General features: G+C 46.1%; 1 protein-coding gene across 1 annotated transcript in view; it reads right to left on the bottom strand.

Annotated features, from left to right (window-relative positions):
• CPVL (carboxypeptidase vitellogenic like) overlaps positions 1-4,468 on the bottom strand; it is a 103,130-nt gene extending 98,662 nt beyond the window's left edge. Inside the window, exon 1 of the mRNA XM_036327747.1 lies at positions 4,311-4,468. The gene's annotated coding sequence lies outside the window, so the exon portion shown is untranslated. The remainder of the gene's footprint in view (positions 1-4,310) is intronic.
• Between the last annotated feature and the right edge of the window lie 10,342 nt (positions 4,469-14,810).

Genomic DNA, 14,810 nt, shown 5'->3' with positions numbered 1-14,810 from the left:
ACTGTGATGTTCCCCACAGAACACTGGCAATGCTTCTACACACCCGAGGCCACACTGCCGCTGCCAGATGACTGACAGCCCTTTCTTTTGAGCAGTCACTGGTTTCTTACCAACATGCCCGAGCCCCACTTGCCTCTCCCCCTCCTGAACAAAGACTGCTGCGTGGTCAGCTGCTGAATTGCCATGGCTACTAGACAACAGCCCGTCCAGTGTCCCCTCTTCGCTGGCTCCTCCTCTGACCCAATCAGCACACGGCCAAACCTTCCCGAGTCCCCTTCCTACATCCCTGATCCTTTGACCGGGTGTCTTCCTGTGCTGCAAGTAGGCTAATAACACGAACTGTGTCATTGCACGTGTAGCCCTGGTAGTCTTTCATCAGTGAGCTCCCACATGCCCTTGAAAGGAGTGCTGAGACCAGGTAGAGAAGTGAGGGAGACCACAACATACAGAGAGAAGAGGCAATAAATCCAGAGCGTCAGGGCAGCTGCAGGCTCTCTTATTCTGAGACCGGCCCCTATTCCCGAGCGTACAGAACTCTCTCCCAAGCCAAGTCAATTCTACAAACACTCCAATCCTTAGAGGGAGAGAAAAAAAACATTATTTCCAGTTGATTTGTTGATTGATAATACTATTCCTCATCAAGAAACCCAGGCAGGAAATTGTTTCATTTTCAGAATCAGCTATGACTGTCACTTTCCCTGTGTGTCAAATACCAACTTTGCACCATGGGGTCCACACAAGCCTCAGAACGGGTTTGTCTTTAACTTCCTACATTTCTTGTTGCTCAACTTTGCCCAGGCACAATCACATTCCCTGGTCCTTTCAAACATAGCGAGTCCCCCACACTCTTTTCCACACACAGTTTTCTCTCCTTTCATAGAATTCCATTCCTTAGAGATTTTCTGGGCAACTGATAAACTGTGAGATACTTTGCTAAAATTTGTGGAGTCAAAGGTGAAAATGATACAGTACTAGTACTTGCCTTCACAGAGAAGAGACCGGCACAAACCCAGTAACTCTGGCAGACCGGGTATGTGCTAGAATAAGGTGCAAGAAGCTCAGTCTCTAAGCCACTACCAATCAGCACTGCGCTCAATTCAAGTTCTCATGGGTGATGGCCTCACTCCCAATCCGAATCCTATATTGCTCAGTGTGCAACTGGCCCCTTTCGACTTCAGGAAGGAAAATGGAGCACAATCCTTACGTCTATTGAGTCAATAATAATCGATTACAGAGTCAATACAATCTTGCTGGAGGCCCCAGATCCTATTTCCCCCCTCTCCAAAGTCTCACAATGGAAGGAAAGTAAGGAGAAAGCAGAAAGTGACCATAGATATGTAAATGAGCAGGACAATGGGAAAAGCAGAAGATGGATGGAATAAAGCACACAAGTAAACAAAACTAGAGTTTTCTTCTAGTTCACTCTAAAAGAACTCCGCAGAGGACCAAATGTGTGATCTTAAGGAGAACTAATGAAGTGATTGTTAAACTTAGCTGTAGGGGTTTGCATTTCTGAGGGAGTTTGACAGAGTTCAAGAAGTGGGGTGGAAATAAGACAGGGCTGGAGGGCAGACCACTGATAATAACCAACTGAGGGGCCACACCAGAGGGGCCACAAGAAGGACCCTGTGTGTGCAAACATTTAACATAATGCCTGCACACAGTAAGCACGTATGTATTCCATCTCCTGTATCCACTCAGAACAGAAGTACTTTGTCTAAAGGTACATAGCTTTGAGGTATCAGAGCCACACTTGAAGGTAAATAAACATGTTCTCTCTTTCAAGTTCACTATGCTTCCTCTTAAGAATGGTGCATTCCCAGGGGTATTTGGGTGCTAATAAATGGGTATGTGCTGTTCTCTGAGGCATTAATAAGCTCTCCCTCCCTCACTATCTTAGTTCTGTGCATACCAGAGTAGCATTCAACACTTATTGTTTCCTCTGACAAATGCTATGCTTCTGGAAACAAAACAAAGTCATTAACAAAATACTGGCATGCTGTTTGCTTCTGTGGGAGGCACTCAGACAGACACGAGCAGAACAAGAAGATGAGCCAGGTATAGAGTGTCACCAGGGCGGAAAGTCCTGGGTGCCTAGCAAGGACAATTATAGGGTGGGACTGCTCCCCCAAGGTGAATACCTATGCTCAGGCAGGTTGGACCCCTGACCTTTCCTCCCTAGAGATGACATCTAGGCCTCAGTTGTATTTCAGCTCCAGGCCCAGAACAGCAGCAACACCAGCCACAGCTGCCCTCAGGACCATCTGCACTGGAGAGTGCCCCTGCCCTGGTGCTGGCCAATCAATGAGTGGATAACAACCTTGAGTGGACACACCTGGAAAGCTACTGGATATTCTATTGAGATCTTCCCCTGGGGCCTCCCCGAAAATCTCCACCCTTAAAACCCTTTCCTTTTCCCCTCTCTCTCCATCTCTCCCTCCCCGTCTCCCCCTTTCTCTCCTCTTCTATGTCCCCCTCCCTGCCCCAGGCATGTTACTATTTGCTTTTCTCACCCCTGAGCTCCAAGGGCCCTTCCTTTACCTCCATAACTCATTTCCTACGCCCATTTCTTCTAGGAATTACTTCTTCTACCTCTGATTTACCAAATAAATGTTCTCTTCCAGTTTGGATCTTGGCTCTGAATTCTTCCCTAGCCAGAACCCAAGTACCAAGGTTGCTAAACCTAGGTTTGGTCTGACTCCTTGGTCAGACACCTGGTGCCATTCCCACGGCCTACAACACTTCTTGTTTTTGTTTTCAAGGGGAGTGGACTGGTAAGCCCAGTGGACTTGCTTAATACTCTTCTACGTCATTTGTACCTCCTGTCAGTCAAAGCCCACTTATCTCTCAGGCTATAAAATCAGGCCAGTAGAAACCCACGCAAACTGGTTTAGAAGCTAGATTCACATACATTGGGGTCCGCCCCTCCAAACCAGCTAATTCCTTAGGAAAGAGGAATAAAGTGGCTTCTTACAAAGAACACTGGCATTCTAGATAAAGGGTTTCCCCTGGCTTAGGTTAACCTGGGGTAGAAGTCCAGGAAGCCCACCAGCCCAAGGGGCTTGACAACCGTACAGACTCTCCTATGCCCACAAAGCCAGTGCAGTCTACTTAAAAAGAAAGTGTTCCAGTTCCTATTTAAACAACTTTCTTAAAAGTTACTTTTCAAGTTAGTAAAATGCATTCTTGTTGGATCTCTTTTTCTCCTAACATCTCTGTTCTTACTCCACACACACACACACACACACACACACACACACACACACACAAACACAGTAAAAAATAGTTGTACATTTAAGGGAAGAGTGAAAAACAAGTCTTTCTTTTTTTTAAAAAAAAATAGATTTTTATTGAGTTCAGATAGGAATGGAGAGGGAGAGAGAGATAGAAACATCAATGATGAGAGAGAATCATTGATCGGCTGCCTCTTGCACGCCCCCCTACTGGGGATCAAGCCTGCAACCCAGGCATTGGGAATCGAACCTGGGACCCTTCAGTCCCCAGGCCCACGCTCTATCCACCCAACCAAACCGGTTAGGGAAACAAGTGTCTTTTAAATGTGCAGAGAGTAAGGCGTAGTGCTCAAGGTCACCAATTCGTAAAAGGAAGAGCTGGGATTCGGATCCGTAAATATGGCAAAAGCCCATTTTCCCCGTGAGACCACGTTGACCTTAAAGGTACTGGCGCTTCCATTTCTCTGCACATCCAACTGGCTCCTAGGAGTCCCCAGGGCAGGGAGCTGTGGCCTGTCCCACACCCCTAGCTTCCCCCTAACCCTACATTCCAGAAATTAATACTCTTTCTCATGTGCCTGCCTTCCTTCGCTCCAGCCAACTCTCCTTTTGTGGGGCGCACTCAAATCCAAGGCATTCTCCGCTCCCACGTCTCCACAGCACCCCGGAATCAAAACGTCCCAAAGAGGGACGAGGGACTAAGGAGACGGTGCTCCTGCCTCACCCTGAGAGTAATGGAGGGGCCCCACCGCTGCTCATGCTTCCCAGGAGGGAAGAGGCCTGGGGACCAGCGCCTGGGATCCTGCCTGGCGCCTTGGGGGGGGTTCCGGGGCTGGGCGCGCGCAGGGCAGAGGGTCAAGCCTCCGCAGTACCCCAACCTGGAAGTCCTGAGCCTGCCAAGCCCACCCGCCCTCGGTAGCACCCTCCCGCGCTTTCTCCTTCCTCCTGGGGGCCGAGGGCTCCAGAGACCACCCCCCCCCCCCCCCCCCCCCCCCCCCCCCCCCCCCGCCCCGCACTCCCTGCGTTTGGGAACGTGGTGCGGACCCACCCCGCTGCGCCCGCACCCGGCGCACTTACGCAGGGCAGTGGGCGCTCCTTCCCGCCTCGGTGCGCGCAGACCCGAGCCCACCGGTTCCCCAGTCAGGAGAGGCCAGACAGCCCTTCCCCTCGCACCTCCCGGTCACCAGTGCCCTGCAGGACGCCAGCTTTTAAGGGCCCCTCTCAGCGACGCACGTGACCCAGGTTTCTGGGGCCCCAGGTAGGTCCCCTCCCCGCTCCCCCGCGACCTGGCCTCGCCCAGTCAGCACTTCCCATCCTGGGAGCAGCCTGCAGTCCAGCGGGGCGGGGGGCGGGGACTTAAAAATGAAGGAGGAAGATGGGCAGGGGTCGACTCCGTGGGTGTGTTCCTCTGTGCGTTTTTTCTCTCCTGCGTTTAAAAAGCTGCTGTCTTAGAATTTCAACACTGTTTTTCGAAATGATTGCCTCACAGGAGCGTTTGCTTGCAAGCTGAGTGTTTGCATCTGGAAACCCAGTAGTGCTTCACTCCCGCCGTTTAAAAAGCCCACACGCATTCTGCTGGTGCACAGTCCCGTCACGGACACTGAGACAGTGGAGAGCGCGGCACTGATTGCTGAAAGCTTTCCCTGCGTTACTGCGCAGGAATCCTAGGGCAACCGGACGTGCTATTACCGTAATTACCCCCATTTTGCAGGCCGGAAACTGAGATTGAGAGGTTACGTATCCCATTCAGAGTCACATCTCTTGTAAGTGACCTGAGTACTTACTAATGACCATCACTGGGTGCTGGGCACTGAGCCAGTTCTGGGGAAGACAGAATGAAAAGGTATTGCAAGGAAAAAGACAAAACTCACAATCCTTCCCATGTCTAAGTCCCCCAGATGCCCCGTGGTTCAGATATGGCACAGTTATTCAGAGTTCTAGAGTTCGTGCTTCTCTCTGTGTGTCTCAGAGTGTCTTCTCTTCACATAAAGACACCAGTCATTGCATTTAGGGCCTATCCTAACCCAGTCTGACCTTATCTGAACATTGACAGGAGGTCCATGCAGGAGGCCACCTGGCTTTGAATCCTGGCTCTGCTATTTAGCTCATAGCTCTTATCCATTTTTTGGTAAAACAAACAAACAAAAAACCCCCCCAAAAACAAACAAAAAAAACCCAACCAAACAACAACAACAACAAAATGTCTCGATGCTCCTTTGCCGAGGTGGAGTCTGTTTTCGCTCTTTAAGTCAGGGCTGGCGTTGTGACTGGTTTTGACCATTAAAATGTAGACAAGTGCCAGTTCCATGGCAGGAATCAAAAGGCTTGGCACCTTCTGCTTGGAGACTGCCACCTTGTGACTCCCCTGCCCACAAGCCAGTGTGGCTCCTGGAAAGGGAGGATCCAGGCAGGAGAACTGAGGCCACTCAGAGACAGTGGCACCACCTGGGAGAAAGTGAGAGAAGCCCTGGCCTCTTCCCAGTTCAGCGGCCCCTCCAGCTGAGCGCTGCTGCCTGGGTGAGCCCCGGTGAAACCACCAGCACTGAGGCTCCACCACCCCACCAATCAGGGGAAGACCCCAATCCCTGCTGCTTTAAGCCACTGGGGTTTGTTATACAACTAAGGCTAACTTTAGCACTGACTTTGTGACCTGAACAAATTACTTAATGTCGCTGAGTCTCGGTTTTCTTGTAAGTACCTGCCTTATGGGGTTGTGGTGAGGACTAAATGAGGCTCCGCACAGACCACCTGGCCCCGAGACGGGCAGCCATCACTATTCACCATCGTAGGTTATCCCACTGACCTCTTCATGGAGAAAAATGTGTTGGTGGGAAAGTATTTTCCTGTAAGACCAACATCAGCACATTTGTATTCAACTATTAAATAAACTTCCTGCAGCGACAAATACACCTTCATTATGACCTGAAAGGCCAGGTTCAAATTCCTGGGTGATCTGCACCTAAATGGGGTGGCGCATGAGAGCTGGTCTCCTGCCCCTGGTCCGAAGCTACCTCCTCTTTCCCCACTGAGCTCCAGCCCCAGTGGGGAGGCTCAGTCCAGCAGCCTGGCCTTCTCTTGGCCCTGGGACTGGGCACACCAATTGCAGTGCTATCTGCTATGGGAGTATAGATGTTGCAGACATCACAGCTGGTGTGCAGACCCTTGAAGGAGGCCCAGTGCCATCTGGGGAGGCAATGTGGGGAGCCTAGATTCTCAGAACAAGGTTTGCGGAGGTGTGGATTTGGGGTCACGGGGAGCAATGGACACAGCCCCATGGATACCTCAGTCTATGGGGAGGAGCACAGCCGTCAAGGCCCAGAGAGGTGCCTTCTAAAATGTGGGCCCTGGCAAGGCCCTTTGCTCTAAGCACAAGGACAGCGTCTGGCCCAGGAATACCTGCACCCAAATTGGAGCCACTGACATGAAAACCCAATGAGCTTACAGTACACATACAATGAATCATGCTGCAGTGTACTTACTCAGAGACTGGGTTGCAAAAGTCTTACTCAACTTCTCATGACTTCAGAGATACACATGCTGCAACTTACAAAAAAAACAACATTTGAAAGTTTAACTAAATGTATTTTACAGTTATTGAATGTTGTGAATTTTGAGTAGCACATTTTTTTTTTGTTTCAGCTCCCAAGTGAAAAATGGCATATGTCGACTAAAAGAAAAAAACACACAATTACATTTATTAAAATAATTAAAACCTAGAGTCAAAAGAAGTAAGCTATCAAATGGCAGTTTTGAAAGTGTGTAGCATTTACGCTTATGAAGTAGTTAAAGCTTAAAACTGCATTAATATACTTGGGAAACCCAAATATACATAGAGCTCACCTTCATATCAATGTTTAATATTAGAAGCGTTTTGGGACTTTATTTAAAAGTTTGGTTGCCGTAACTGGTTTGGCTCAGTGGATAGAGCGTTGGTCCCAGGTTCGATTCCGGTCAAGGGCATGTACCTTGGTTGTGGGCACATCCCCAGTGGGTGTGCAGGAGGCAGCTGATCAATGTTTCCCTCTCTTTGATGTTTCTAACTATCTCTCTCCCTTCCTCTCTGTAAAAAATCAATAAAAAATATATATAAAAAAAAAAGTTTGGTGATGTTTCTGTGACCAGAAATAGGCTGTAGGAACTTAGTAATTCTTCTTTATGCCAATTAGCCTATGGTGAATTTGGTTTTGTTATACTTTGTTTCTCTTAAAGTCGCAGTGTCCAAGAACCTATAGACAGCATGAAGTGAGGACTTTGTATAGTCACAAGAAAAACCATTATTTCTTACTATGAGATGTGGTCAAAATAGCTTGAAAGCTACTTCACTGGAAGTCTTCTAAATTTTTGAATAAGATAGACTTATGGCTTATTTTTCTTTAATGGGTACAATACATGATTATTAAAGAAATACGGAGATATGTAAAAAGGTCAGGTAAAAACCCCATTGTGACTCCTCAGGGATTACCAAATGATGTATTTCTGTCAAATCTTTTATGTATAGAAACATGTGTTGCAAACAAAATTGGAATCTTATTATATGGAATTATTTATCCTGCTTTTAGCAGTTAGCATTATATCCCAAATATTTTCACACATTATTAATTCAAAGCCATGATTTTAATAGCTGCATAATGTTCAATCATAGGAATGTACTGTAATTTATTCAACCATTTTCCAACGTCTGATCATTTGGGTTGCTTCCAATTTTCCCTTATTAATTCACTAAGAAATATTCTCATATAAAAAATTATGTGCATATGATTAGTCCCTTAGGAAAGAAACATCTGGAACACAGAATCACTGAGTCAGGGGGTCCTTAGAAGGTTATCTAGGTTCAAAGACAAGAACTCTGTTGGTAAAATATTTTATTTTGCAGGGTGCAACACTGCAGGCTCCCATGGGGTGGAGGTGGCACCTATGGAAGGAGCAGAGTTGATATATTAAAAATAATTCCTGCAAAAGATGGTGAGGGTTTGGCTCAAGTGTGTGGGAGGCCCTCTATTAGTTTCTAGAAGTGCCCTCACAAATGATCACAAACTGGGGGGCTTACCACAGCAAACATGTCTTCTCTCACAGCTCGGGAGAAGCCTGAAATTGAGGTGTTGGCAGGGGTTGGCTGAGGCTCTGGGGGAGAATCCTGCCCAGCCTTTTCCAGCTCCCAGAAAAACGTGGCCTTCCTTGCCTGTAACTGCATCACTCCAGTCTCTGTCTCCACCTTTACCTGACTTTCTTCTCTGTGTGTGTCTCAGAGTGTCTCCTCTTCACATAAAGACACCAGTCATTGCATTTAGGGCCTATCCTAACCCAGTCTGACCTTATCTGAAGGTAACCAATTACATCTACAAAGACCCGATTTCCAAGCCAGGTCATATTGTGAGGATCCGGTGGGCACAAATTTTGAGGGGGACCTATTCAAAATCCACTGACATATACTCAAATGCACTGAGAGGATTTGGGGACAGCTAAACATGGGATGGGCAAAGAGGGTAAGTCTATAAATTTCCATTAAATAATACCCCGTCTTTCTTAACATCTGTTCTCTAGGGGACCATGGCTTCTGAAGAAGCCCGTCTGGCGAACCCACGGCAGATTCTGTTCAGAAGCCAGGCTACAGTGCAGCAGGTCACCTGCAGGGCGTGCTTCCAGCCAGACTGCAGGTACCAGGTACGATCGGCAGCAGCATGGGAGAGATGATTCTGGTCTAGATCTTTCATAAGAGACACTTGTACAGTTGACCCTCGAACAACACAGGGGTTAAGGGTGGCAATCCCCTTACCACGTGCAATCAACACCCCCCATATAACTTTTGACTTTCCCAAAACTTGCCATCCCTTGGTGTCAGTGGGGCCTTGGTTCTAGGAATCCTGCAGATACCAAATCTGTAGGTGCCCATGTCCCCTATATAAAATGGTATAGAACAATGCATACAGTTGGCCCTTTGGATCGAAAATACTGTTTTCAACTTGTGGTTGGTTGAATATGTGGATGTGAAGCCCAGGGTTACAGAGGGTTGACTCTCTCTCTCTCTCTCTCTCTCTCTCTCTCTCTCTCTCTATATATATATATATATATATATATATGAATCCCCCTATAAATCTCATGTAGTTCAAACTTGTGTTGTTCAAAGGTCAAGTATATTCCTTCTCTATACTATTTAGCACCCATGTTTTGGTCAAATATTTCTAATACTTTATAGAGTATTTATTTACATTTCTCTCCAAATGACCATAACTACAATCAGCAGTTGAAGAATCAAAGTATATAACTTATGGAAGAGAATCAAACTTCTGGAAATAAAATTTTTAACTCTTTTCTTGTATTGAGAGTACTCAAAGGTAGGCCAAAGAAGGCTTTGCAAAAAGATTGGTTAAGCCTTTCTGATTAGCTTTTCCGCAAACAAAGGTTTAGAATTGTCAGGTTGATCAATCCAGTTGGTTTCAGGGTTCCCCCAAGGCCTTGTGTTCTCTGCACTATGCATTCTGGGAGGTTCCGGTTTAAGCCCTGGTGGTTCAGAGAATGAGCTGGATTCGGGTTCACATCTAGAACCTGCCATCTGGTGACCTCAAGCAAGTTGCCTGATTTCACCTTTCTCATCCATTCATGGTAAAATAATATTAGTTACCTTGCAGTGTGATTACAGGGTGAAACAAGACAATGGACATAAAGTGCTTGTTGTGTAGCATGGGCTCAATAAACGGCATCCTATATAATAAAAGGCTAATATGCAAATTGTCCCCTCAACTGGGAGTTTGACCTGGAGTTCAACCAGGGGGCGGGGCCAGCCAGCCAACTGCCCTCGACCCCTCCCCCCAGCTGGCCTGGCCTGATCAGCCCCGGCCGGACCCCACCCATGCATGAATTCGTGCACTGGGCCTCTAGTCTATAATAATGATCATGACAATCTGTGAGATTCCAGGCCAGTGACTGTCTTTCTTTTCAATTGCCTCACCCAAGATACTGAATTATATTCTCTTCCCCAGGGTTTCCATTGTAACTGGACATCACAATACACATGCCCCTCGCTGACCCACGGCCAGAGCTCTGCAGTGTGCCTAATACTCTAGCTAAGACACAGAGAATAGATGTTTGCATGTCTTGAGGAGGTAAATACAATTCCAATTGTCTAGGTTTGGAGGTTTCATTTCACATTTTGTAGCTGCTGCCAAAAGATAAAGGTGGACCTGGAATGAAAACAAAGGGAATTGGTTAACCTTGTAGACAAACATGCCCCTCCTGGAAGTCATTGCTCCTTTTAGGTGTCATTACATGTCTTCAATTTGGTCACCTCGAGGCTTGAAAACACAGACACATCGAAAAGAAATAATATGTTGAGTAAGAAGTCAGATGTGTTGCATTCCCACACTTGTAAATGGCATTGTGCTATTCAAAGGGGAGAGGAGAGTGGATCCCGCTGAGGAGACCCCACATCTGTTCTGCACTGTGACAGTATCTTTGAGAAGTGGGCCAAGATGGCGGTGACCCGCTGTCAGACACCTGCCCTAATAAACGTGTGGAAGGGTCTAGCTCCTTACACATAGCCAGGAAGGGCCACCTCCTAAGATTAGCTGCAGGCTACAGACTCAGGGAGGTTGTGGATAATTCCATGGAGATTATTTAGGTAAGTGTTTTCACTATCAGCATGATTATCCTTCCCTGGGTTGTTTGCCTCCAGGCGCCTGCTTTTTGTTGGGAAAGTTAATCTCAGTCTTTTGTAAGTGAACCCTTCTTCTCTCGCGACCCAGCACCCTTCGCAGCGGGTGTTAAGCCTTTCTTACAAAAGGCATGTTTCCAGTTTCCTTTGGCTGTTAAGAAAGCCAGACTTTGGTGGATGAAGGATGAATGATGGGATTAATATAGACTTGGCCACGAAGGACAGCAGAGCTAACCCGGTGTAAGACTGTGAGGAATAATCCCGGCAAACCTTTGTCGGGCTTCGTGGTTTGCCACACTTTTCATATACATCATCTCTTTAATTTTCATATCAGCCCTACAAGGTGTAGGATGAACCTGCCAGTGCTCTCTGTACAATATCTGAGTAAGGGCACAGCATGGTTTTAGGAGTAGACTGATGGGGGTTTGCGTCCCAGCTCAGCTACTCATTAGCACAGCTGTGTGACCTTTACTATGTTAATTAACCTCACTAAGCCTTAGCTTTCTCACATATGGAAAGAGGAGAGCCCTCCAGGACTGATCAGAGAATTGAATGAAATTGTATCTGAAGCTGGTAGCACAGCGCCTGGCCTATAGCAAGCAGATCATTCATTTGTTAAAGGCAGGAAATTTACAAATGATAAACAGGGATCAAAGAAACTAAGTGAAATGGCATGTGGTGTCTCCTCTTTTTCTTTTATTTAGGTTTTATTTTTTTCTAATTCAAATGGTGGTTTGTCCAGGTGCTGTACTTACTAATGAAATATTATGCCTACGACTAACTGCATGATTCAAAGCAGAGTGACCTAGGAAAGTGACTCTACTTTTTTGGTTCTGTACCCTTGAGGGCTTCATGAGCTTCAGGAATTAACCAAATAAGGAATACAATTATAATAGGTGAAGAGCAGTCTTTGCCATTTGTTGCTTTGTATGTGTGGTGGTCCAGGCTGACTGTGGGGAGCTTCCTTCTTTGGTGACTGCTACAGATTGAAGGGACTGCCCTTGCACTTGAGATGGCTACACTAGGAGAACACATTGTTTGGGGAGAGTCGATGTACTGGACCAATCCCAGATGTCTTCATTCTCTGTTCTCTTTCTCTTAACTTTGGTTTCCTCACCTGAAAATGGAAGTTGTAACAACTCATCTACTCCACCACATTCCTAGCATAGAACTCCAAGGCGTCTTAGAATTCTAAATTCAAATCTTGTTTTCCAGGGTTGTCCTAAAGGCATATTTTTCCAAGGAAAGCGTATAGAACTTTATTTTACTTCACAGTTTGTTACCTTGGTTTATAATCTTTAAATATTTAGATGTGGTATGTGGACCTTCCTGTATGTTCTTGCCTCCCAGACTTCCCAAGAGAGGAAGGCTTGGGAAGGAATCAGCCTTCGTTGATTTAAGGTACTGGTATTTGGGACCTGTTTGTGACCACATCATAACCTAGTCTATTGTGACTGTTACACCTGGAGAGGAGGATGGTGGGAGTCTCAGTTATAGAACCTCTGTGGTATAGGAATGGCACTGTGGGTGCCAGAAGGGGCTAACTCAACAAGGAGTCTTGGTAGCTGTGAGAATAGTCCTGTGGTCCATGGTGAGGGTGGTTGGGAGGGTCATCTCTCTGATTGGCCTGGGGCAGGATGCTGACAGGCAGATGAGGCCGACTAGTGAAGTGCATTGAGTAAGTGAAGGAACGATCAGGTTGAGGGAGATTGTGAACCTCAAGATCAGGCCCCTTCCCATTTGTATACAAGCAAGTCCCTGGCATGGAGAAGGGACATTCCCCATCCCTCTTCCCTATCCCTCTAAACCAGTGATTTTCAACCTTTTTCATCTGATGACACATAAACGAATTACTAAAATTCTGTGGCACACCAAAAAAGATATTACCTTTTGCTGATCTGGTAGATTTCTTATAGGGTGCAGGGCACCTGGAGAGGACGCTTCTTAGATAACTCTGTCCTTGTACAGACAGTGTTAGGGCATCTGTCAGGGTCTGAAGTTGACAGTCCAGAAGCAGCCACATATCTTTCCTACAGAGCAGACCAAGTGTTCACCCTTTGGCAATTGGTTAGGAAACTTCCTCTCACATTCAACCTTGTTGTTTTCCCCTTTAAATCTAAAGAGGGTTGTAGGGTAGAAGAACGAAGAGTGATGAGAGGGAGGAAAGTTTAGATAATGTGTACAGGTTCTTCCTAGACCTCAGAGAGAAGCAATTTGAAAATCACATATTTCCTTTTAGTTTTTTTAACCTGGAGACTTTTTCTATCTTCTCACCCCAGACTAGACCATTTTTTCCTCGGTTTGTAAATCCTCACAAGGCATGTCACCTTCCTTGCAAATCTGTTGCAGTTATTACATCTCAGTATTAGGTTCCATGTTCTAAAAATGTCAAAATGAATCTCAGTGATTGAATGCCATGGATTAAGCTTGTTACTTCTCTAAAGTTGATATAGAGGATATCATTTGAATTAGAATATTATCAGTCTAAGCTTCTGTTCTACCAAGTCACCTCCAAAATATGTATAAGGCTCTAACTCTGAAAAAAAAAAAAGAAGAGTTAAATTCTATTTAAAGACAGATTAGCCAAAACCGGTTTGGCTCAGTGGATGGAGCGTCGGCCTGCGGACTGGGGGATCCCGGGTTCGATTCCGGTTGGGGGCGTGTGCCTGGGTTGCGGGCACGTCCCCAGTGGGAGATGTGCGGGAGGCGGCTGATCAATGTTTCTCTCCCATCGATGTTTCTGGCTCTCTATCTCTCTCCCTTCCTCTCTGTAAAAAATCAATAAAATATATTAAAAATAAATAAATAAATAAATAAATAAAGACAGATTATTAAATAACCAACCCCAGCTTATCTTATTTCATTTGGGTTGAAATTTTGCCCTGTGGCATCTGAGGAAGGTCATCTATGAGGGAACCTTTGAACTTTTTCTCTTTAGATGTCTATATGCTCTAATTAAATATGCATTTGTTGATGTGATTTTGGATGTAGACGTGACTGGTACTCTCTGGCATACTTACCCAGGGCATCATGTTCAGTTTTCGGATTTATCTGTTCTGCATAGCTAAAGACCAAAGCCCAGAGGCCATACTTCTGTATTAAAACTAACAATTGCTTTATGCACCTGGGGATTTGTCTAGAGAATGCTGCCCTGTGTTCTCAACGATAAAATCCTGTGGCTGCCAGTAGCCAACACCTCGAATTTTAACACAGGAATGGACGTCTAAGAAATATCAAAACCAAAGCTACGCTTAGAGCGAGGTTTTCTTTTTCATACATTTGTGCATTGACCCCCGCTTGCTGTTAGTAGCAAGAAATCCCACCCATGGAGAGGAAGCCCGCATCCTGACGGTGCTAGGAAATTGAAGAAGGGGAATGAAGAGGCTTGATGATTGCTGAATTGCATCCCCCTCTATTTCCCAAAGAAGAGCCATGAAGAGCTTTCTTTTCTCCCACTTCCCATCCTGGCCACCCACGTGTGCAATCTGTATTACAGCTACCTACACCTCTGCATGGAAGGAAAAAAAAAGAATGGGATGTGACCCCTCCCTGACCCTGCCACACCCATGGGGACCTGTGGCTAGTGATCCTTAATCTCCCAGATTGCTGTGGGACTGTCCAGTCCTACCCCAGTCAATGCCCCCGCCCTGTGGGTTTATGGAGCTACAGAGCTTGTAGTGAATGCTATCCATTATTCCTCTATACTTAGAACTACCCTAAGAAATGGTGCTGTCTCCGTCACTAAGCTGCCAGCTGCTTCAAGTTAGGTTTTCACTTTATGCACCTTTTCCTCAACTATTCAGGTTGACGCACAACTCCAGAAATGCAAACTGTTGAAACATTACCTCCTAGAAAATTGACTATGATTTGCATTTTGCTAATGTCAGAGTAGGTCAAAATGTTATTTTCTCTCTCTTCTCAATAACGTT

This window comes from Myotis myotis, unplaced genomic scaffold, assembly GCF_014108235.1.
Source record: "Myotis myotis isolate mMyoMyo1 unplaced genomic scaffold, mMyoMyo1.p scaffold_m19_p_11, whole genome shotgun sequence".
Taxonomy (NCBI): domain Eukaryota; kingdom Metazoa; phylum Chordata; class Mammalia; order Chiroptera; family Vespertilionidae; genus Myotis; species Myotis myotis.
The sequence above is the reverse complement of the archived record's forward strand: the minus strand, read 5'-3'. Positions and strand labels throughout refer to the sequence as shown.